Genomic DNA, 25,110 nt, shown 5'->3' with positions numbered 1-25,110 from the left:
TAATGAAGTTCTTGCAGCAGTTGGATAATTGTACTTGTCTCAAAAACAAAGCAAAAAACAAGCATACATGATGAATAGCTCAGTGCAATGAGTACAAATACCAGGCTATTATGTATTGAAGTTAATAGCAACCAAACGTTAGTAAGATGGCTTGAAAGGAACAAGAGTAGAAATGTCTGATAGAGTTTAGATATTCATCAAACAAATGTTAGTCGTTAGTGGAAAGTGTCACAAAAGAAGAATGGGTGATATCATGCAAGGCGTAATGTAAAAGTCATCATCAGCCTCTGATTTAGTGCCCATGCAAAGCATCAACCCCAACCCTCTGGTAGTTATAAAACAATACATTTTGTTATCTCTCAGCACTACACTCTACGGCCTGTTTTGGTGCAACTTGCTCATTTGACAGGCCAGGCTGAATACTACCCACATACAAATGCAGGGTGAAGTTTTTATCCTGTGCCAAAAGTGATTAAGGCTCCTGGCTCTGGCTGCACAATGGTGTAAACCTTGGCAAAATGGCATTTACGTAGTCACCTTCACAGTCCTCGCTGAGTCCTCTCTCCAGCATCGCCTGCCCCTCTGTGCTCTGACTCAGCATTGCCACACACGCCCACCTGACCCTTATCAGCAGTGAGGAGTTCTTGCAATCTCTTGTCCCACTGTATAACCCAGGTTCATGTTGCCCTCCATAGGGGCATATGCCTTGACAGATCATGTTTTAAGGACCTGTAGAGTTTTCTGTAGAACTGGGGGGGGAAAAGATAATAAACATCAGCACTCAGTGAAGCTGAGGTTTTAGGGTAGGGGTTTTTAGGTTATGGTTTTTCTGTACCTTGCTGAGCACAGCCAAACTTCACCTTGCACCTTGACTTTTGTAGGATAGCTCTGAAATCTGGAAAATACACGGAACTAGACAGGTTTACAGGTCCAGCTGAGGTGCAGCACAACTAACAGCACAGAATGGGTGCTGCTTTCTACGGTGTTTTCGGGGTCCAACACTGGGCGTTCTCCCTCTCCCAGAACAACCTGCCTTAGATTTCCTACTAACACACCTTGTCCCATTTGCCATTTCACCACCAGACTGGTCCTGGGAACTCCATTCCAATTCTGACACTGTTCGTGGCAGCAAAGAAGTTTGCTGGGGATATTTTTCTGGTGATTTACAAAGCCAGAGGAAAAGCTTTGCCTTTTCATTGTGTGTTGATGAGCACAGCTTTGAAATAATCCTAAGGTCTAGCATTTAGATACAGATCTAGAAATTCGGATGCTTATCTGAACTGGTTTTAAATTGACTGTATTACTCTCTTTCTTTCCTGCAAAAAATGAAGAGATATACAAGGTGGGGAGGGAGCGAGAGAGCAGGGAGGGGGAAATATGTGACCTGGTAAAAATTTTCCCGAGGTCAAAAATTATTAGCTTTGACTAGTTCTCATTTTTCACCTCCCACTTTAAACTTTTTGAGGGAGGGCAGCTGGTGTCAGGCAGATCCTTTCAGACTTCACATTGTGCTGTAACTAAGCAGCCATCCACTTCAATTGTTAGGGATGATAATTGCAGGTCCTAGGCTGCAGAGTGACGACAGCTCTTCAGAGGAAGATGCTGACTGCTTAATGATTATCAGTGGACACTGTTTAGCTTCTGCCTAGAAAATAAAACTCAAAAATTGCTTTTAGGGAGCAGTCTTCATCCATTATTTCCTTTCTGATGATAATTTATAGATGTTTCTCCTTTCATTTGATAAAAAGAAGCCCTGGGAAGAGTTCACTTCCAGAACAGCAACTTCAAGTGTGATTATGTAGCAAAGAGAATAAGGTGACATATCGGTCTAATTACAGGGTCCTTTTCTAGGAGAAAATTAATTTCTGTTACGTGCTTGGTGTGGTACGGATAGTCCCATACTGATTCCTTGTAGAGCCTCTTTATCTCCTTTAAGCCATACTGTTTATAATTCCCTCTGTAAAGCTTAGAAAGAGGTGTGTGTCCCCTTCATGCTGCTTCTTTCCCCTCATTTATGGCTTTTGGAATGTTGGGCTGCCCAGGCAGGCTGGGGGAAGGAGGCTGTTTCCTTTTTCTTAACAACAAGAAGAGATGGAATCTATGCAGGTCCCATGTCCATGTGTATCTCTAAGGTCCTACTGTTACGACCAAGCTACTGGGGACATTTGCACATTCAAATTTGGAGACACTCAATTTTCTATAAATCCCTGAAGCAGAGGAAACAGACCTGAAGGGCATTGCTTGTTCTGGTATTGCACCATTCCTGTATTCTTGCCTTCTTCCCACCACCAAATTCCCTCACAGAGAGGTCATGAAGAAGCCAGCTGAAACAAATCTGACAGTGGGGGGTTGTCTTCATCTCAGTGGGCTGGCTCCTACCTCTTTGTAGTCTACTTGTGATGCCAGTGAAGCACAGAGGAGAAAAAATTGAGGACCATACATCTCTCAAAGCTGGGCTGTATTCATTATGATGCAGCTCTGCAGAACTCAAATATACCTGAGGATTAATTTGGTCCATTACCTTTTCCCAAATGGCTAGCTTCTAGTGAGGATGGACTTGCTTTGAGGTGTTGCTGGGAGAATTAATCTAAATTGCATCCTTGAGAGGGGGGAAGAGATTCTGGAAACCAGAAAAGACCAGAGAAAATAAAGGGCTGAAGGAAGAAAGTTAGTAAGTGTTATGGAATTGAGCTTTGTTTTCATTATTATGGTATGCAGCAAAATGCATTTCCCAGCATTCTAATAATTTGTCTTAATTAGCATGATTCAGGTTGTTGTTTCTACCCTTTGGAATTTAGCACAAAGTTAATGTACATAAATGTATGATGACGTATGGAGAAACTATAACTGTCTTTAAGATGAAGTGTTCCAGCAGCATGGCATATGTAAGAAATTGGCTGAGTAGGTGGACTTATTTCTGTGTCCAAGACAGAATATAATAATACGCTGAACTTCAGGACCACAGATATGTTATTCACAGGAGGTTCAGTAGCAGGAAGTAGGGGTCAGAGGTCCCTCTGAAAATGCTTTTGCTGATCTATTTAAGATTGTGGCACTTTAAAACCTAGCATTTGATATCCAGCAGAGTTACCTCTGTCTTAGTACATTAAATTGTATTGGAACTAGGCAAGCTCAAACTTTTTTTGAAAACCAAACTGTTGTCTGTACTGAAAAGCGAGGTATGAGAATGTGTGAACTCACTTGCCAGAGACTTTCAAGATCTTTTGTTATTCATGAGACAGAGTTTTTACTCTCTCTTCCTCCCGTCAGCTACATGTTCATGCAAACATCCTTTCCCAAAGGGCTCTAGAAGCCCTTTGCACTGAAATCTGTTCGCAGGGGAATTTTTCTAGATTCCATTCATAGGAGTCTCACACCCATCTGCTTGGGCCTGGCAGATCCCTCCTTGCTCTTTCGTCTTCTTCAGCAGCATCTGGAGGTTCATGGAGATTTATGAGTTTGTGCACATTATGCTGTACTGTAATGCACTGGGGTGGGACTGACTGTAGCCTTTCAAAAGGAGGTCTTAGGGTAAACAGCCCTGTTCTCTGGATGGTTTTGTCCATCTCTTTCATTCTGTCCTTCCTTTTTTTAATGGTGGTACGTGTTCATATGCCCCCACCCATATGCACAGTGCACACACAAACTCATACTCGCCAGTGTTGTCTCAACCAAAAGGCCAGAGGGAATAAGAAGCCATGTAATGATATGTGCCCAATGAAAGGTGATCACACTCTATGGAGGAAGATCTCTTCTGCAAACACACTGGGATTGTAGCAGCCATGCTACAGTTGCTCAACTGCTTTGCTTTGATAGCTGTGAAATAGCTTTCCAAACCACTTAGGAGCTTTATCTCCATGCACCCCCACAGATATATCAAACTATAGAGTTTTGCTCCTAGTAAAGGAAGATCATGGGATGTGCAAAAGGAGGTGAGATCCTGGTCAAGTTTGGCTTGGCCTGTATTTGTGGTGTGATGCAAGTGAATTACATCCAGAAGCCTGTCTTCTCCCTGCCAAGTCCCCAGACTCCTTTGACTAGTATCTGCTTTGCATTAACATAAGTGGTTTTCCTGGTTTTCTTTGAGGGGTGATGCATGGTGTTGCATGTCATTGTTTCCCCTCAGAAATGCCAACTGTTTTACCATGGCTGCTCCATTTCTGAGCTAACACAAGAGGTTAGCCCCCACAAACTCTATACACAGTTTGCTTAGTAGCAGGAAAGAAACAGCATTTCTGTCTTCCTTTGCAAATGGCTGGAAAGTCTCCATGGAAACATTTGCATCAGTTCTTTAGACCGTCTTCTTCCTTCATTCTGATCCTTTGCAAGGAAGTTTGTGGATGCTGTGTGATTTCCTGGTGCCTTGAGCTGAATGGATGGCTTACACGGCAAGGCTGTCCCAGGGAGTATATTTAGTGTCTCTCACTTTGATAGGCAGAGGACCAGTGGTCATTAGGGTCCTTCAAGCTCTGCTGCAACTATCCAAGCTGTGGCCAAGAAATTTTGGAGCAGCATCTCATTTGTATGAATAGAATTCTATTACACTGATAAAACGATAATCCCCATTACCAGAAGCTAATTAATTTCATTCCTGAGTTTTCTTTGAGGTACCAAATGGAAGTAAAAGGACTGAGACTCACAGAAGGAAAACAAATAGGATGTTAGGTTCTATCAGATCTTACTCTGCGAGTCTACTCTGAAGAAGAACAGCCTCTTTGCAGAATATATTAGAGCCATATAATGTTTAAAATGCTGAGATGATGCCTGAGGAACAGTTAATGCTACTGGAAAAGTCTGTATTATGCAATAAAGGTGGAGGCAAGAAGTCAGGGAGAAATACAGGTGCATCAGGGCTAGATATTTATCATTGTCATTTTCTCCAGTAATTTTTTTTTTGCACAAGTGCACATGTATTTGTAGGTGTGACCATGCATGTGTGTCCATATCCATATGTGTTGTGTGTTTAATCATTCCTTACTTAAAAGCTCACAGTTGGTAGAGGTGCATACTTATTGCCAAAGACAGACATATGTGTGTTTAATTCATGTATAGGTGTGACTATGTGTGTCCCACAGGCTAACCAGAAACAGTCACACTATTCAGAGCATCTTTCCAGCATAAGAAAGGGCAGTAAATCCTTTTTTTGCAGATGGCTAGAGGTGCCTCAGGAGCGGTAAACAGAACCACTTTTTGCAACTGGGGGGAGGAACCCACAATTTCCACTTACTCAGCTGAACTTTTTTTCTCAAGGTCTTCTTATCTTTTCTTCATTGCCTCCAAAGTATATCCTGTAAAGGGTGAAAGAAGAAAGCTTGTTTTCTCCTAAATCCCTGCACCTGTTCCCATAAAAAAAAAAGCTGCAATGCTAAGCACACGGAAATCTGTAAGGTGAATATACTGGGCTTGAGTCACACAAATCATGCCCATCACTATTAATGAGCAAAGAGTATCTGGATGGTGCAGAGCAGTACCAGGGGGTGGGCGGTATCCTCAAAGGGTGGGTTTCACAGTGGGCTGTGCAGCCACTGCAGCATGTGGTTTATTAAGCATTCTTCATGGGCTGTTTGCAGGAGGAGACAAGCAGGGCTGCAGTGTGGAAATGTCAGCCTGAAAACGTGCGTTAACCTACTTCCACCAGAAAGGCTGAGAATAACCCGGGTGTGCACTCCCTGATCTCTCCTTGAATTTGTAAGCTGTGGCTGAAGAGGAGATTTATTTTCTGTGGGTTTAAAAGTGTGACTGAGTACTCATAGGGAGGGTTGTTTTGTGTTTTGAGGCTGCAGCTCCCCTGCTGTATTTCATGTTTACAGTTTATGATACACTGAATCCTTTGGAGCCTTGTTCTGAACCCTGCAATAGAAATGTCACGAAATCCATTGCAATGTGTGCCATCTTCTGATTTTTGCAACCACTTGCTAATGCTTTCAATAAGGTCTAAATCACAGCTCCCTTGGGGAGTGCTTTCTCTCAGCTCTGTCACACATGGCCATGGGTTTTTCTCCCTCACACCAAGCTGCCCTAATGTCAGCCTTCGCCTTGGGTCCCACCAAAGCTTGCACACCCAGCAGCAAGTGTTAGCAAGGCAAAGGAATGTTTTTTGGTAAAAGTATGTTTCCTATTCGTCTTCCTCAGACCCCTCATGAATATATTGTATCATCCCTCAATGCCTTTTTCTAGGCTGGAGTGTCCTAGCCCTTTCAGTTTTCCCTAATCGCCACTGGCTTAAAGAGAAATAAGGAGCAAATGGTAGTTTTGCATATCCCCATAGGTACTTATCTGTTCCTTCAGCTACCCAGATACCTTTATGAATTGATAATGCAGTGAAAGACTTAGATAAGCAATAGATTTATTCTATCATGTGAGCAAATCATGTGCATTACTGACCCTTCTTCTCCGCATAGCAAAAGAGATTCCATCAAAATTAGAGAAATTTCTATGTCTAAAAGACAGCAAGAGATCTGAAAGGCTCCAGTTCTCTCCAGAATAAAACCTTATCAAGGAACTGGTAATCCTGACACAGGCTTTCCCTACTGCAGCCTGATCATGTTCTAGTTTCTCAGTTGCTGTTCCAAAGGTCATTTGCTCATATTTCTCCCTAGAAAAAACTTGTTCAGGGTCCAGGGGAAAGGTGCCACAGATATGTTGTAATTTGAAAGAGAAATATGGAAATCTACCTGAGGAAGAGAGTGGAAGAACATTGCAAGGCATCTCCCATATTTTTGCTGGTTTATTGTACTGCTTGGGAGTTTCTTCTGCTGCAGCAGTATGTCGTTGGAATAATGAGGCAGCATGTTGCTTAACTGTGCGGTGGTCAGATCAGTGGGGATTTCAAGAGATAAGTAATTTTATTTGATTTTGTATCCAGGAATGATAATTTACATTCCCTTCCACCTTAGAGAGAGAAAGGTAGTCTGGGCTATAATTAGGGGTCTTTTCCCTGTCTCCTTTGGGCCTCCGTTCCTCTTATTGTCAGGCAACAGTGGCAGCAGCAGCCTTAAAAGCAGGGAGTCATGACAACTGACTTTTTCTGGAGCAATTTGGGTTGTTAGAAGTAAAAAAGAAATATCCCTAAAGCACAAGTACCTGAAAAAAAAAATATTTAGATCACAAAACTGTATAAAGCAAGAAAATGACAGCAAAGGACCGGGAATCACCCACAAGTTGGGAGTTCGCTATCTGCATGTTCAACTTCTTGCTTGGTCTTGCACTGGTAAAAAGTGAGTTGGATTCATTTATGTCATCTGAGGGTCTGGCCATGGCTTCACGTCTGTAGATAAACAAATGCCCACACAAATAGCTAATTAAGTGCAGGAGGAGCATCTTGCATAATGGCACATTAACAGCTTTGGAGCAAATGCCCTGTTGAATTTCACAGGGTGAGATCTCAATCAATTAACGGTTTAGAATAGTCCATCCTGAAGTGATATGTCTATGTAGCACCATACAGTGCTCAGTGCCTACTTTTATTGCAGGCTTCATTGGATGAATTTAAGCTTCCAATTTAAAAAATTACCCTGGCAGTGAAACATTTGACCCAAATCTTAAATTACAAACAAAAAAATAGCCACTTCGGTTGAGGTAATGAGTCTTCTGAATTGCTGTGACTGGATTTTTGCTTAGCTGGCAGGGGACATTTTAGTAATCTCCACTCTTATTCTTGTTATCTCTCACACCAAGGACAAAACTTTGTAGTTATCCCCAACTCTTTGCAGAGCAGTTTCATACTGTTTGCACATGTTGATTAGTTGAATCTTTCTTTTAAGTCCCACAAGATATGATAGCCATGTTGTTTTGCCATCTCACAGGCACGTGTTCTGGTGTTGAGAAAAGAAAGCCCAGATCATCAGGCAATTCCTTCCAGTTAGGTACCATGTCATCCCGGTCTGCAGAGCATAAGCATCTGTGTGACTTGCACATGGTTACAAAACACGTGAATATGGGAAGCCAAGGCTTTACACTTCTATTCACAACCAGCGTATGTTCTAACGTCTCTGCACAAATCAGTTATCAAAGCTGTGTCATTTATTTCTTTGAACTAAATTTTAAATTAATAAGGCTTCTGTTTTGCCCCTGAGGTCTTAATTCTTTTGGTATTTGTACCATTTGTCTCTTCAGTATGAAGGGTGTTATGTGGGAGATTCCATACTGAAAAAAACCTGTGGTTTCCATAAACATCTGATTTATATTCTACCAAAATCAACTAGAAGAAAAAATATTTCAGGAGTGGTTTTGTTTTCCAATAGCTCCAGATGCAAAATGCTCCATGGCTGTATGTCAGGATTGTAGAAAATGAATAGAGTACAGTGAATTAATTTTGCTAATGAGCTTTGCAACCACATGATGCACTTAGGCATCTTCATACAATTAAACCACAGAACTGGCAAGCAGATCCCAAGTGCCACCCATTGTGAGAGCACTTCAGGACCCTCCAAAGCGTTATGTCTCCTCCTTCCTTTAATTTCTTTCCATCACAAAGAAGAGAAATATACAGATCGGTTGTTTCAACAATTGAAAAATGATTTGCAGTGTTAGTTGCAACAGTATTTTTGTAGCTCTCATTTATTCTGCTACCCAGACAAGAAAGGCAAAGCAGTAGCATTTTATAGAGCAGAGAACATTTTTACACAGTTCTCTTAAATCTTTTTAGCAGCCCTTGAACAAAATGTTTACACTCTAGACAGAATTTAGTAAATGATCCACAAGACTTATCATGACAACCTGCCTATCCCTCCTGAACCATTGTATTTCTATCCCATTCATTCCTAACATCTGCTGCTGCTGACCCTCTAGCCCATATTTACCCAGTTATAGTACTCTCTCTGCAGCCTTAAAATACTTCCTGTTGATTTACATCCATTTCTCTTCTATTGTCTGTATTTGGCTGCTGGATTTTCTGTTTTTCTTTTTGTAAAGAGAAAAAAAAAAGAGGGTAACTCATTTTCATGCCTCTCCAAAAGTCTTCAGCCAGCAGCTAGCAGTCCTGCCAAGCCCATGGGCTGTCATTCCTGTGCTCTCCTACTGCTACTCCCGACCTACAGTGTTCCAGCTTCTGCTTCCCTGCACAGTGAATGTGGCTTAGCCCTAGCCAGAATCCACTGCCTGCTTAACAGGGCCCTGAGCTCACAAGTCCTGTGAAGTCTAGTGATCATTAGGCTGGTATTCAAGAAGAGCAAGGGTAAGCCTGAAGAGCACACCACTGGCTTACAAAAGTCAGGCTCTGACCTCAGGTCTCTCAAAGTGAAAGGATTTCTATGAACCTACTGCACAGTCAAGCCATTTCAATATGAAAACAAACCTCATTTTTCTTTAAAAAAAAAAAAAGTGGCATAAAAGAAACATAAATCTGAGTTCTGTGGAACTGAACCTGCACCAGGAACCATCTCTAATGCTAATCTTCTATCAGAGACTTGCATCTGTTCATTTTTCATTCTGGTTTTCTTCAAAGAGATCAGCCATATAGAAGGTTTTATAGGCAGAAAATAGAGTGATTACCACCAAGGTAAAAGAGCAACTCTATTTTTCTAAAGCCAGGGAAGTGTGACCAATTGCAAGCAACTTCCCCCTTCATCATCAACTCTTAGACACTAGACTGGCACTTGGGAAGCCTGGGTTCTCAGCTCAGCCACAGACTTCCTGGGTGAATTTGGGCAAGTCAATAACGAGGAACCATCACCCCAAGCCTCAGTTTCCAGCTCCAGGTAACGAAGCAAAGCAGAGTCCCATTAGTGGTTGTGCTACAGCTATGCACAAGGATATCAGCTTCAGATGCAAGCACCAGGCAATTCCTTCAAGAATGCAGCCTTCATCAGTCCCGTGAAAAAGCCATTTCAGACAAATTTCTCAGGAAAATTCTGCAACAATTCCTGTAGCACTTAGGGTCCCAGTGTACTGTCTGTAGGGCAGAGAGATTTGTACCCTCCAAAGATTTGCCTCCTAAAAAACAAACAGAGGAAATGAAACTACAATTCTGTCCAGTCCTTCTCCTGCCTCTCTACCAGCTGGTTAAGTGGTCAGCTAATTTATTTTGTGTTGCTTTCCATTAGGAGTGGAGGATTGATGCCTGGAAGTATTTTAATGGCACTGTTGACCTTGATAATAAAACTGTCCATTCTAGTTCATACTGATAATGGCATCCAATACCCCCTGAGTCCCAGGGAAGCAGCAAGTCCAATAACACCATGGTGAGAAGCCCTGTGGAAAGACGTTAGTGGACAGTCCCATTTTCAGTGCTGTCTCCCTTCTTATATCAGGCCTATCAGCACTGTATGTGATTTGCCTATCCATTAGCAGACATTTGGGGCTGTGGTGATGCCCAGACCATTTCCATGCTCTCTCCTGCAACTTTCTGGGTGCTCAACACCATATGACACTGACAGCTGCAACTGCTTCTAGCTGCTATCTCAGAGCTGTGTGTAATTTGGAGAAAAATTTACACAATTCTGAAACCTAAAAATACTTCTGCAAAAATGAAATGCATTAATATGCGCTATTCTAACAGACGTGGAAATGGCTGCTGCTTTCCCTGTGCATTTTGAAACAGGGATTCTCAACGCCTCTTCTTCATCTGATGGGGCTGACATTTGTGAGAGACATTTAAGGACACAGAGCAAGTGATAATTATCCTCAACATGCATCACAGGCTTTTTGTCAAATTAGAGAGGTGCCTTACAGAATAATTAGCTATGTGAAATGGCTGAGCCCCCATCTGCTGCACATTGACTAAAAGGGATGTGAAGTCTAAAGATTAAGCGAGAAGATGGCAGGTTCCCACTCCAGGACTCACCTGTCCACCCATTTCCTTCCTCAGCCCTTCTGATAATGTTCTCAAGTGTGCAGTGCCACCCACCCCACTTTGCTCTGTTAAATAATAGCACTTGCTTTTCACGTCTCCTTGGTGATGTAAGGGGAATATTTGTGACCTTTTCGCTTCCTGTGTAACAAGCATCCTTGCAGGTCATGGCAGAACAGTCTGTAACAAAACAAGCTTCCGCGCACTACCAAGTCAGTGCCATGAGGAGGAAATGTTATTTGGATCGCTGCTAAAATATGTAAGCTAATAAAATAAAATATGTAAGCTCCAGCAATAATATGCGCATGTATCCCAGAGGAATTTGCCTGAGATCATGGTGACTTTGACAGGTACCCACTGCAATGGTCATGGCACTGGCAGTGAGATGTTGTATTTGTGTCTGGCAGTGATTTTTTTCTGCTCACTGATGGGATCCAGGAGTGTACATGCTTGCGGGTAGTCTAGAAGGAGGCTATGCTGAGCTCTGTACAATTTTAGTCTTCTGAGTTTCTTACTGTGAAGTTTAGAGACTATGAAAGATATGGCCAAAGCATAGCAGCAAATCACATGAACTCTTTCCCTCTTTTAAAAAACCATCAGGCTCTCCATGTAGTCTGTAGGCTTTAGGTGTCTTGTACCTAGCAATTCTTGAGGACAAGAAGGCATGAGGAAAGTCTCTGGGTCATATTGGTGGGATCACTGTACTGAGCTGTAAATGATGGCTGAAATGATGAACAGCAAAAGGGACCATAAAAAAACAGAGTAAAGATGACTCAGGCACTGCATCATCTGCTGTGATGTTCTACTTGAAGGAACGCAAGTGGATTAATCTGATGAAAGGTGTGGCAAAACCCCAGCCACTAAACTCACTGTAAATAGAGATACTTGACCAAAAACGAGGTCCAAGCTGCCATGAACTTGAGTCTGCTCCAAAGCTGGCTCTAACCTTCACTGGGCTGAGACTTTCTCAAGAGGGAAGTATTTGTTGTGATAAGACAGTAATCAGCTGGTTTGTTGACTGTAAAATGCCTAGACAACAGCTGCTGAACATTGCAGGGGTGTCCAATTACAGTACATGGGCTTAATTATCGCTCTTTCCCCATACATTCACAGAGAAAGTCCTTGGTCTGTATTTGCTCGGCTGAGCTGCTAGATTTCCCAATTAGGCTCATCAGGAATGTACTTCCAGGTCCAAAATTGCCCTACACATGTGGCCATGCAGTTTTGTCAACTTAAAAGGGTTGTGGTCATGTCAAAACTGAAAATGATGCCTCTGCCATGCTGGCAAAACTTTCAAGAATACTGTAACTGTATAACTGATTTCAGTGGAAGTCAAGAGCTCAAAATATTCGTAAAACCATCTGAGCCAAAATTAGGCCAAATGCAGGTATGTATCAACTCTGATTATTTATTGACTGATTTGGGCTAGAGTTTGTCTCCCTTGGTTCGATTAAGCAGAGCCCAGCAGAACAGGCACTCAGCTCAACATGTTCCCCCAATTAAAAAATAAAGGCATTTTGCTGACACTGTGTCCCAGTGACTACTACAGTTTTACCCAGAACAAACTGTTTACCACCTTCTCACAGGTGGCAGATTAATATTTTATTGAGAATAGCAAATATTTGGCTTAGTACAAAGACATATTAATCTTTTTTTCTAGGTTCAATGCTCCCTATATTTCTCTGCCCCCAGTCCCTTTAGAAGCCACTCATTTGGCAAAATTAGAAACTAATTCACCCCAGTGAGAGGACATGCTATTAATGAGTCCGGTGGTGTAGAAGGGAGACACAACTGAAAATTGTGTCCTATTGAGCTCCTCTAGGAAAGACAAGGATTTTGACTTCTCTTGGATTGTTTTGCTCTTTTCTAATAATCTTCATTTACTGGTTCTCAAATCATAAAAATGTTTTCTCCGTCCTTCCTTAGTTGCCTTAGGTAACCCTACTGAAGTCAGTGGATTTACACAGATGTCAAAAAACTATGAAAAGCCAATCACGCATTGTAGTGATTACCCTTCACGCCCTTGCTTTGTTTGCTACACACTTCTGCCCGTGTTGTAGAAGTTGCATTCATTTTGTACCATCACTGAAAGCCACATCAGTTGAAGTTGCACTTTATTACAAACATTTGTTTTCTCTCCTGCTAGCAGAGCCAGGCTGACTCTTACCCCACTTACACTGGTTTCACAGCACGTAATGACAGTGATCACAATAACTGTTTTTCATTTACTGGCTTGATATAATACTCAGACCAGTAAAATACCACTGACACCACTACACTGGTGGCCTGAAAAGTGTTTGACATTGTACTTTTAAAATAGTTTAATGTGTTCTCCTCCTTCCCCTCCCCACCTCCCTTTATAAAGACAAAAGTGCCTGGGATGAAATTGTCCCGCTCAGCTATTTTTTTTCAGTTCCATCCAATGATGCATGGAGAAACCAAGTTGGCATACCCTAAAAAAAAGTAAGACCAATAGGTTTCAGGCAGACTTGCTGTGCAGGCACAATTGATCAGAGCATTTGCGGTGTGTCTGATGCACTGAGCATGGATTAAACCCTGTGTGTACATGCAGATTGTTTCTAAAAGCAAGAGAGAACCATCTAAAGCAGTAAAGTTGGGATATCTGCATGTATCCTCTACCAGATATATTGTGTGTATTTTTATTCCTCTTTGGTTTCAGATCAGGCCTCTTGGATGCCAGTTTCCCAGCTCTGACAGAAATGGCAATGGTTGTATCTGTTGCACAAAGGAAGACTTTCGTCAGGGGCAGACAGTGGTAAGACTAATCGCAAGCCTCTTGGTTACCCTTGATTCTCAGAAAAAAAAAATCTATCAATTCAGAAGGGTTATGAAGGGAAACATACAGTGTTATTTTAAAATCCAGAGAAATTGATTGTGGGAATGTGGACGCATGTCTGGTCTGTGTGCTTTCAACCCCACTTAAAAGAGAACCAGTCTTAGGTGGTTGCTTTGCTGTGCTTGTTACATCTCAGTACTCGCCCCAGACATGTGGTATTCACTGAAAGAGTAAGCAGCTGTCAGTCCAAGCTTGCCAAAATTTCCTCTGCAGAGTAATACTTCTGCAGTTTTTCCAAGGTGCTTTTCCTATAAGTAAACATTACACATCAAATCAGAAGTAAATACAGCAGAGGAAAAGGGAAATGTCAGAATCTGATTTTACCTTGGCAGGGAATGATTTCACAGCTTTCTCATACATTGTCTAAATGTACAGACAATTTTTCTTTCCCATTTCCCCTCTAGAAATGAGTGAGTAGGCTAAGAACTATATATTCAAATGAAAAAGAGTTTCCTCTAAGCACACTGTTATAAACAGCATTGGGTTTTGTAGTGAATGGGTGAGGACCACAGTACACTGCATACCATTCAAGAAGACTAACATATGTTCAGAATGTCTTCTTGAAAACTGTATTTCTCCTTAACACTCCCTATTAGAATTCTTTCCTGCCTCAAGAACCATCTATGAATCAAGAAAACAAAGCAACATTTGGCTCAGTCCTGCAGGCTCTCCACATACCCAGCTGTCACATCACTGAACGACAAGCTTAGTCGATGCAAACAGGAGAAGGACATTGCCCAACCGTCAGGTGGTTATTCTAGGCAATATGGGCTTTAGGCTCAATGTGCCAAATACTTTAACATGCGATTAACTCACAGCTTTTCATTAAGTCCAGCTTCAGCACTGAAGAGCATTGCTGAGTAAGAGTTGACATGGGTTACAAGTTAAGAACATGACTGAGTGAAGAATTTCTGCTCAATCCCATGACATTGAGATTAACAGGTCAGCCAGTGATTCCCCCTGGGAGGTGGACTGGGTTCCTTGGGCTGAAGTCAGAAAGTATAATAGGCTCACTGGGTGGAAGATGCTGTTTTTCAGAGAGATGCAGAGATGGTAGGGTTTGATAGGGGACCTCAATCAAAAATCTTATAAAGAATGAGGACAAATGCACATTTTTAATGAGCTCTGACAAAAGTCTATTGAATAGTTTGTTCAATTTAGTTGTGTTTTGATGATTTCCATTGTCCTTTGTTTCCTGTACGCGTTGTGATGCATCCAGGAAAAAAAATCACGAACATTTGCATTGAGAGTCATCCAGAATTTCCATTTAAAATGATCCACTTTGTTACAGTAATTAGCCTTGTAAGTGGAACAAAGCACACAACATTGACAATAGTTGCTAGTGATCACTTCACTTCCTAATCAGGCTGCTCCTTCAAGCATTCTAATTTATTTTACTAATGATTATAGGGCAGATGCTGCACAGATTTACACCTCTAGGAACTCCAGTGAAATAGAGAAGGAGAAAATCTTGCCCGGTAAGCTTAATCCTGAAGTATTCTGAGTAATTGGAGGGCCAAGCAGTTATAAATAAAAGAATTTCCTTTCAGAGGTTTATTGTCTTCAGATTTGAATTCAGTAACTTATATCAATTGCTGTGAAGTAGGCATATCTGTTCAGTACTGAAGTGTTTCTGAGAGAGGGATGGTTGGTGCTGAGCCCCTCTCAGAATGGCACTGGCAATCCCTGAAGATGGAGGATGGCTTGTACCTACTTGCTCTGAGCTCTCTGTAAGAACAAACAACTTTCCAGTTCATTCTGCACCTTTAAATCAAAGCACCCTCTCACCTGAGAGAAAAAAAACAGCCTCCTTGAGAAGGATGATAATAAGGAGAGGCTGGTAAGGGGCTTCAGTTGCTAATTCTGTGGCAAAAATGCATATATTTTTTGTCAAAATACCAGTCCAGTTATATCAGCATAAGCCCCCACAATTAAAATCCCAACTGAACATTAATATTATCCACCTTATATGATTCAAAGCCAGTAGGGATACATCAGACAGACTTTGGGTATAATTTGCCTTTTGCAAAAGGGCAAAATAATGTAGGTACAACAAATTGGTGTCTGTGTAAGCAAACAGATGCATATATAGGCATATTTGGGTACTGCTGGGAACATTAGGGGGTGCCTTTTCTTCATGTGCTTGGCATGACCTTTACCACTTTTAGTTTCTTCCAGAAGTAACTGAACAATTGAGATATCTGCAGTAAACTTGCATCTGGGTGGACTTGGTATAGGAGTAGTGGCTTTGGCTAGCTTTTATTCTGGGTGAAAAACATCAGCTGAATCAGTGTACTGGATAGACTGCTGCAGTGTTTTAATGTGCTTCCTCCATTTCCCTTGGTTTGTGTGTCCATGAGTTGTTTAGCTCTTTAGTGTATTTTTTGGAAAGAGCACAAAGGGAAGGGTGGGGGTGTGTGAATCTAAAAAAGTTCCTATTTCATCAAGTAAAAAATGAATTTGAGATCATCAGGCTTGAAACAGGGAGACCATTTCAAAACACTGTGATTTCTCTCATGCAGTCTGGTGGGATGGTATCAGTAGAAGAGCATTCATCCTCCAAAGGCTCAACTCCTTCGTGATTTGGCCAAGCCTCTGGGTTGACTAGTAGTGGTGCAGAACTTCTGACACACTGCTGAGCAGTTCTGGTCACAGATTTATGGTGTCTGGTTCATTCATGGCTGGGAGGCAGAAAAAAAGTCGTTTGAGGCTCACAGTATCTCCTGGACTTTATGGCCAAGAACCATAAGCAGCCTAAGTTGTAACATCAGAACTCATGACCAAAATATTTCCTCTCTCTAAACCCCTAGCATTTTGCAACTGCTGCCCATTTCCCCTTCCACAGTTATAATCCTATTTGTGTTGTCACATCTTCATTTTGAAGAGCTGTGTAAAAGCAAACATGAGTTTGAGGGGAATATTTTGGGGGAAACAGTATAGAGACACAAGTTTCATGTCATATGATCGGAGCTGATTGCCATCAACAGAAAATGAAGTTCAAGGAGGACAAATGCAGACAGCAGTAGCATGCACAGAGACTCAGAGTTAAGGAACAATCTTAAATTCCACTCCCAATTCTCCTCTGCTGGGATGGATTTGGGGTTGCCATATATATATGGCACATCATCTGTCCTCTCCACCACAGTTTCTCTGTCACCAAGAGGATAAATGCTTATTTTTCCAAATGGGTAAGGATGCATCCTTCGGTAGTTGCAAAATACATGCTGTTGAGAACACAAAATATATTGTATGTGTTACCAGAGGGTTAAGGCCGTTTGTTCATTAAGGTGCCTCTGAGTGGAAGAATCAGTTCTCTGTCAAAATCATCCCAGAGGCTTTGAAAAGAAAAACAGGACAGATTTGCTGCAGTCACTATTCAGGCCTACTCTTGCCATGTCTAGCAGTGATAACACCCCTGTTGCAGCCAGCAGCAAGGGGATTCAGCCCTCCCTGTGCACAAAGCAGAGCTGCCCTTTGTGCAATGCCTAGAGAGAACCAAGGAATTTAGCCCAGCAGTGCAGAGTTTAGCATTTGCTTCTTCTCACAGGTTCTGCAGAAAGGCAAAATCTGCAAGATCTCGATGAGACCAAAATATTAATTCTCTGTTATTGCATCAAGTTTGACTAACAAGCCGCATGAATAAATCTGCAGTCTTAGTTTCTGCCAGTGCTGAGTTTCTATGGTAACAACAACCCATCTCATCTTTAGGAATTTCATTAGCAAGGGAGGGAAATGAAACAAAAAAAAAATCCCACTCCAAATCAAAAAAGATTTGTCACATTAAGAGCAGCCTCTCCCTCCCCCACCTCATTTTTACGAAAAGTTCTCTTGAATTTTTTCTCATTTGTTAAGGTATTCTAAAAAATTCACGTCATTGTCCTAGACGACAAAAAAAAAAACACAAAAGCTTTTGTACATCTGAATTGGAGAGGGAGGGATCATAAACATGCAGACTGGAGATGCACTGGAGGAGTGAACACAGCTGTTGCAGCGCATTCAGATGAGCCTGTTTGTGTATACACACAGAGCTCAGTGCTGTCTCCTTTCCTGTCATTTGGAAATGGAAAAGCAAGCTGGGAGTGGGAGACCTTTTGGTGTGATCACAGTGGAGGTGCCTGGTGATTTAAACACTATGGGAGGAAAAGGGGACATTTGGGAAGTTACAGAGGAGCTTTATCTATTTGTGTACGCATGTGCTTCTTCTTACAGACCCTCAGTGTTCGATGTTCCTGACGTGGGAATTGAGTTTGTTGGATTTAGAAAGTGTGTCTGTGCTTTCTCCTCCTCTCACCTTGGGCTGCCCTACACCCTTGTGACAAATAAAATAAATGCAATTTAAAAAGTCAATTGAATCAAATTGTTTTAGGAAAAAAAACCCACCATATGCACACACAGAAAAAGAAGTGATGCACAGCCTCTGCTGTGTAAAATAGCTTGGTGCTTACATTGTCCCACCACTCTCTCCTCAGAGTGGTTTTGTCACCCCCTTTAAGAAATAGGAGGGGGGACTGCAGAGCTGTTGCACGCCTCAATTTGGAGAATTTGGCTCTGGCCCCATTTAAGAGGTTAAAAAGTGTTACCCTTAATACAGTGAGCATCAGGGTCTCAGCCTTTGACATGGACTTTCTAGTGCAGGGAGATGCAGGGAGCACACAGCCCTGCTTGCACCATAGGAAAGATGCTGGTCCTTGTCATTTCTGGTTGCCAGTCCTGAGTCTGCAGAGGCAGCACCACAGCCGCGCTGGAGGGAACATGGATGGGAAATGACAGGCTGGGGAGAAGAGTCAGCTAATAGCGGAGGGGAGGGGGCCCAGGGAAAGTGGGGAAAGGGGCCCGGGCTGTGAACTTGAGGAAGGATTTTGGGGCAGGGAGGACATGGTTTAATCCAATGTTTGTCATTCCTGTTCATCTGGAGTTAACACTGAAATTGGAACAAAATGCTCTGTTACAGCTGATACTATTATAAAGCGAATAGCAGCTAGCGAAGCCTTTTATGAACCTTTTCTGTTGTACACCAATTCACTGGGAAAAATCCCATATAAATGATATGAAACAATGGTTAAAAGAATGTTCTGCTTCTTATGTCATTTTTATCTGCAACCAGATGCCAGCTAGGAAGCCCTCAGAGACTGTATTATTTCAGAAATACTAACTGTAATGCCTTTTTCATCTCAGTTTTACAGTCAGTGTTTCTGCTGACATCAGTGAAGCAATCTCCCAATTATGCCAGTGTAAGTGGATAGAGAAACATACCTGCCACTACCAAACATCCACGCTCAGATTATTTTCCCTACTTTGCCTAGAAATGGCCAATCAAGACTTTTACAATCACAATTCGTTCCACACTCCCTGGTGAGCTATATAATTCATCCAGTCACAGACAGTATCACAAAACATAGCTAACATATCAAATCACAACATGAATTTTGTATAGTGAATTACAACTATTCACAAAAGGCTGTTAGTGAACAACCTCTAGCCCAATTTCATTAGTCGCTGAAGAAATTTATAAGCAGTTGTGAATAACAAATAAATCTGAGAATTTTGTGAACCATCCACAGCCAGTTCAGGAGCTAAGAAGGGAAGCAATATTTGTGGAATAAATTATTCGCTGTGAAATTTTTTGGTTGGTTCTTTCCAGCACACCCTTGGGGGCTACTGGCCTGATACTTAAAGATCAACAAATGCATATTCCAAAAAGGGAAGAACAGTATTTAACTGTATCAGTGAAGAATGCAATGTGATGGAGGTAAACCAACTCTTTGCTCAGAATTTGCCCACCAGTGCAGAGATGAGTTCTGGGAAAAGGCATTAGCATTTTCTTTTTGATTTGTCTCCTAGCTGTCCTTCTGGATGATTTATGTTTTCTCATGTCCACAACAAAATCCAGGTTGCTTCAAACAGAATGTCTGGCTTCTAGTTTTTGTTATAACTATAAATTCCTGCATCATTTTTCCCCTGTCCTGAGAGTCTGCAGAAAAGCACTCAACAATGGAAGCTCCTGGTAGGTGTATTTTCTACCGGGGAAAGATGGGGAAAAAAGCAGGGGATTGTGCACATTGTTTCTCCATATTTCTGGCTGTCAGCCTGGCCTTAGCACTGACTGTGTTGTGTGAATGTGGTGCAAAGGTAGTTTCAGCATAAGCGCTCAGACTAGTGATCTGTCCTGATCATCTGCCAAATAAGTAAGTGCTGGATGTCATGCTAAAGATTGATTTCATTGGGCACTATTGCATGTTCCTGTCTGCAGAGCTCCAAAATTCAAGCTCTGCAGGCCTCTTAGCATAGACATGGTGGTTTATCATCACCACTAGACTATGGCCTGCAAAGTGGGCTTGAATCCACACTTCCCTGATAGTGTTAATGCACCCTGATAGCTGTAAACAGGCTTTGGACCCAAGCCTAAAGGTGGTCTTTGGGTTCTCAGACAAATCTCTCAGAAGGGAATAAGCATTGAAAGTGCCTTATTTGTCCAGCCAGACTCTAACATACCAAACTGAGAACATCCCCTTGTTTAGTAACAAGAGTACTCATTGCCATTTGCCTCAAACAGAAGTTGTTGGTGAAAAAACAGTTGTCACACCATTCCGAAGCTCAGTGTGTGTTATTTGATGAGCCCTACTATGGGTACTTATGCATGGCTCTATTATTAAAAATAAGAAAGGCTTCCATGGCCATAGCTACAGTGTTAGGTAAAAGAACAGAAAAATACTATATTGCAATGTATTCTGGTGAAACCCTTCCAGCTCTGAAAGGGATGCATTGGGTGGTTTTAGTTTTAGATTTTTATTAAGCAGCCAGATCCCCTTTGTAACCTTGATTCATCCTTGTTACGTGATTCATCCTGATTGCATTCGCTAGTATTGTTGCAAATACTGTACAAAATGTTCAAAGAGAGCTGGCTGGGGAGCTGGAGTGGCTGGCATCCTTAATGCAGGAAGACTAGTGATTGTCCCCCTGTACTTGGCACTGGTGAGGCTGCACCTTGAACGTGTGTTCAGTTTTGGGCCCCTCAAGTACAAGAAGGACGTTGAGGTGCTGGAGCGTGTCCAGAGAAGGGCAACGAAGCTGGTGAAGGGTCTAGAGAACAAGTCTTATGAGGAGCATCTGAGGGAGCTGGTGTTGTTTAGCCTGGAGAAGAGGAGGCTGAGGGGAGACCTTATCGCTCTCTACAACTACCTGAAAGGAGGTTGTAGCGAGGTGGGGGTCGGTCTCTTCTCCCTAGTAACAAGCGATAGGATGAGAGGAAATGGCCTCACGTTGCACCAGGGGAGGTTTAGATCGGATATTAGGAAAAATATCTTCACAAAAGGGTGGTCGAGCATTGGAACAGGCTTCCCATAGAGGTGGTGGAGTCACCATACCTGGAGGTATTGAGGAGATATGCAAATGTGGTGCTTGAGGACATAGTGTAGTGGTGGGCTTGGCAGTGCTATGTTAACAGTTGGACTTGATGATCTTGAAGGTCTTTTTCATCCTAAACGATTCTATGATTCTTCTCTCTTGGTGCCATAAGACAGAATCCTAGTGCTGTTTTAATGTTGCTTTTAATTTCACAAGTTTCCTGTGCCCACCAACGAGAAAAATATTAGCAGCAATTAGATAACTTGAATCAGCTGCACTCAGGGTCTTGGATCCACCCTACATTTCACCACCCGAATAGCCACAGAGTACAAGAATATGGTATGAATAATGAGGATGTTTCCCATTAGGGAAAGTGTTTTCCATTGTCATTGCAGGCACTCCCCTATTGTCTGCATGTCCACCAGGCATTTTGCAAAATTCTTTTCTCAAGACCAGTTCTGCATTATGTGATTACCATAAAACCACTCGGTTTTGCACCAGCTTTCTGGGGGGAAAGCTCATACTGTAGGATTTTCATGCATTCTTCAAGGGTCCAATACTCACATTGCTGACCCTGTTTGAGCATCTTTCTCTGGAAATAAGCTGAGACTTCAAGTGGACAATAAAAAACCAAAGCAGGTAATTTCACATGCTTTGGCATTTTCTTTTACAAACCAGTTTCTAAAATATCAGTAGAGAAACTATTTTACAGACTTTTTCCATTAAGGATGAGTTACAACACAGAAATTTCTCTCACACGGGCACTATTTCACCATGTAGCTCTCAACCAAAACATCTTCTCTTCTTCCTCATTCATGGACATCTGCTTGTGCCCTTTCTCTATTCCTCATGTTCAATTCACCTGGCTGTATATGTTTGCAGGGTTTGGCATCCCAAATCAACATTTCCATAGCCTGCTTTTCATTACAGTTATGTACTTGAGATCCAATTAAGAACAGCTCCATGTGCTATGTGCAGTATAATCGTGAGAAATACTACATGTCTCAAAGATCTGTAGGTTAAATAGACCAGACAGATGAAGATTGTGGGAAAGCGTGTATCATCCCTTCTTCACAGATGAGAAATGGAGTCTGAATGAAAAGGTGACATGATCAGGGAAGAGTTTTAGCTGAGCTCTGAACTGTATTAAACTAAGCACCATTTTATAATTCTCTTTAAAGTATTATAAGGCAACTAAGAAAAAATATAGAAAGAAATGACAATGCATAGATGCTGTGGGATAAATCTTGCCCTTGTGTGCTTCATTCTCTCCCCTCCCCCGTGGATTTCAAACATTACTCAAGAGCAAGCTTCTATTATTAGGCAAAATTCTGTCTGATTCTTCAGAAGCAGTTTCCCCCCTTTCTGTAAGAAAAGAGGGAACATGATGGTAAGAACCTAATTATAAGCACTCTCAAAAAAACCTGGACTAGCTGATTTGCACTTAGTCCCTTTGACGGAAAGCAACTGAACAGTATACTTGAGCTGTAATTATTATTATCAGTCACTCTTCACGGTGACAACAAATAATTATTTTTTAAAAGCATGAAAACAGAATTAACCCTTTCTTCATACATTGTCTCTCTAAAGTGGCACAGTCGTTGTTGCAGTCCAGAATACTGGTTGCGGAGCTGCTGCTGATTGTTTTTTCCCCCCATTGAAATACCCTGGACTGAATTGAGAGTGCGGTTTTTGGCAGTGACTAGTGATTTGGAGTCCCTTACCTCCTGCTCATTAGCTTGGCAGAGTCCAGTTTTCAGAAGGAGGTTTCTTGGGTGGGTTTTTTTAGTAATCAGGCCTTTTCAGGTACTTCAGAAATGGGTGCCAAATTCTGGTGAGACCCTTTGCTTCAGAGTGAAATGATTCATTGAAATTTCAACACAGAATTGTGTTTCAGGCATGATCTATACCATGTCTTGGATTTACCAAGTCTCATATGAGGTAAGAGCAGTGGCAGTGATCATCAGGAGCACGGTCACTTTGGGCTTTCTGTAGTGTTCAGAGATTCAGCATTCCTTCACCACGAGCCCAGGACTGCAGTTACCTCCTCTGTATCCTGTGTGCCTGAGTACCATGTCCACTCTAATTTTCTTGTCCCTTAGACCCAAAAGGTCACCATCCCCCAACAGATGGAGCCTGGGCAGGTGCTTCCTGGGATATAGAACCAGCTGTAGGACAGTGAAAACAGAAGATGGTGGAAGGAAAGGCCAGATGTAGACCACTCACCCCTGATATGCAACACTCATTTCTGTAGGCAGCACAGAGAGGAGCGTGAATGTTAAAACATGGTCTAGGACACTGGTTTAATTTACATCTTTGTACATCTGTTCATGTTTTAAGACAGGCGCAGATTTAGCTGGATGGTAGGGGGGCTGTAGTTCCTCTTTTGGGACTTCTCAGTGCTGTGTTCAGCTCTAACTCATGTCCTTTGAGGCTGTGGCTCCCAGCAGCCCTGTTACCCTGTAGCGGGTGAAGTGTATTTCAGCCCTGTTAACCCAGAGTGAACGGTATCAGTATTTCTTTAGAAGCAAAGACAAATATGCAGGATCAGAAGCACATATCTCTTTCAGTCTAAAAGACCTCACAGCCTTTGATACAAAGGAAAAAATCTACCAAGGCCGTTTGAACAGAGAAGGCAACAGAGCATGGAGGTAGCAAGTGCCCCATCTGCACCCCTTCAGCCAGACAACTAGAAAGCTGGGAACCCTGGTCCCCTTATCTTCCTCAGCCCCTGGACTGACCCTCCTGAGACAGCAGTGCAGCCTGGCAGGTATGCCCGGTTGCTGTCTGTGGCCACATGCTGGCACAAAGCATCGCCCCCAGTAATGCACTGGCAGAGTGGGGATGCCGTGACTGAATCTCCTGAGGGGGGATGAAGCACAGCAGCAAGGGAAAAGAATGCAACACTCAATAAGCCCAGGATTTTTAATCAGTTCAATATGTGGCCAGTGTCTGAAGGAAATCTGTTTGCAATTGTTCCTTATTAAAGACAATTGACAAGCTGTTTACCAGGCATAAACCTCTGCCTTTCTAGAATGCCAAGACAATTATTTGTGGCATTTTTTTTTTTCCTCTCTTTCTTTCCTTTTCCCAAAGGGTCTCCCCCACACACGGAAACTCCTCATTTCCAATGCATTTACAGTGGCAAGAGTCAATAGATAGAGTGTTGCACTATTAAATAACAACAAGCTCAAACACGAGGAGGAGAGGAGGGCCTCCTGCTGCTCAGTAATGCTTTGATTCAAACCAAAGTGAAAGAAGAAAAGGCAGGGAAATTTACAGTTTCAAAGCAGACACATCTGTCATTATCTTGCCCCATTTCCCTGAATGTTATGGCAAAGTGCATCCATAGAGTTTCCCAGACCCTGCACATGGTGCAAAGTGCTGAGAAAAGAGCCCTAGAAGTGACATGTTTAGCACCAAAATATGAGCAAGAAAGAGCAAAACAGGGGTATTATTTTCTGAAGGGATTGCTCGGAGGCTGGCTTTAAATACTTCTGAGAAGTAACAGACTTGCTTGTCCCATTGGCAAGTGCCTGTTAGATCTGTGTCAACAGTCACTGCCTCCCGTGGAGCCCTTGAATGTTCAGATCTGTGAATTCAGCTTCCATTTGCTGCTCCTGGATGAGCTTCATACTGATTAGGAAATTCCTCCTGTTCACTATTCTCTCTATTCAAGCTCTTTGTGAAAAATCTGAAAATCCAGGAAGTTAGATGCCGAAACAGGACCAGATGCTCCTGCTCAGTCCTGAAAAGCTACCGCAGGCAGAGGCAGCCATAGCCATCTCCTGCTACATTTCAAAGAATAGGAGGCTAAGAGATGGGTCTTGTTATGCCAGTGCCAATCTGCTGGGTCTCAGCTGTACCAAGGGTTTAGCATGCTGACTCAGGAGGTGGACGGAAGGACGCTTACACCTCTGGTTTTCACAAGCTTTCTGTCTCTGCCAGTTTCTGCAGCAGCTCGCTCTCTCCTAAGGGGGTTGCATTTAAAATCCACGATTCCTAGGGAAATGATCTAGAAATCTGCACCAGCCTCTTGAAAGCTCAGGAGAGATCTGCTATGGCCAGCTCTGGTGGTGTCCTTTTGGATAGTGACAGTGATGATGGAATTGGTGAGATT

The sequence above is a fragment of the Phalacrocorax aristotelis genome, chromosome 8 (assembly GCF_949628215.1).
Source record: "Phalacrocorax aristotelis chromosome 8, bGulAri2.1, whole genome shotgun sequence".
Lineage (NCBI taxonomy): Eukaryota > Metazoa > Chordata > Aves > Suliformes > Phalacrocoracidae > Phalacrocorax > Phalacrocorax aristotelis.
Note: the sequence above shows the minus strand (reverse complement) of the source record.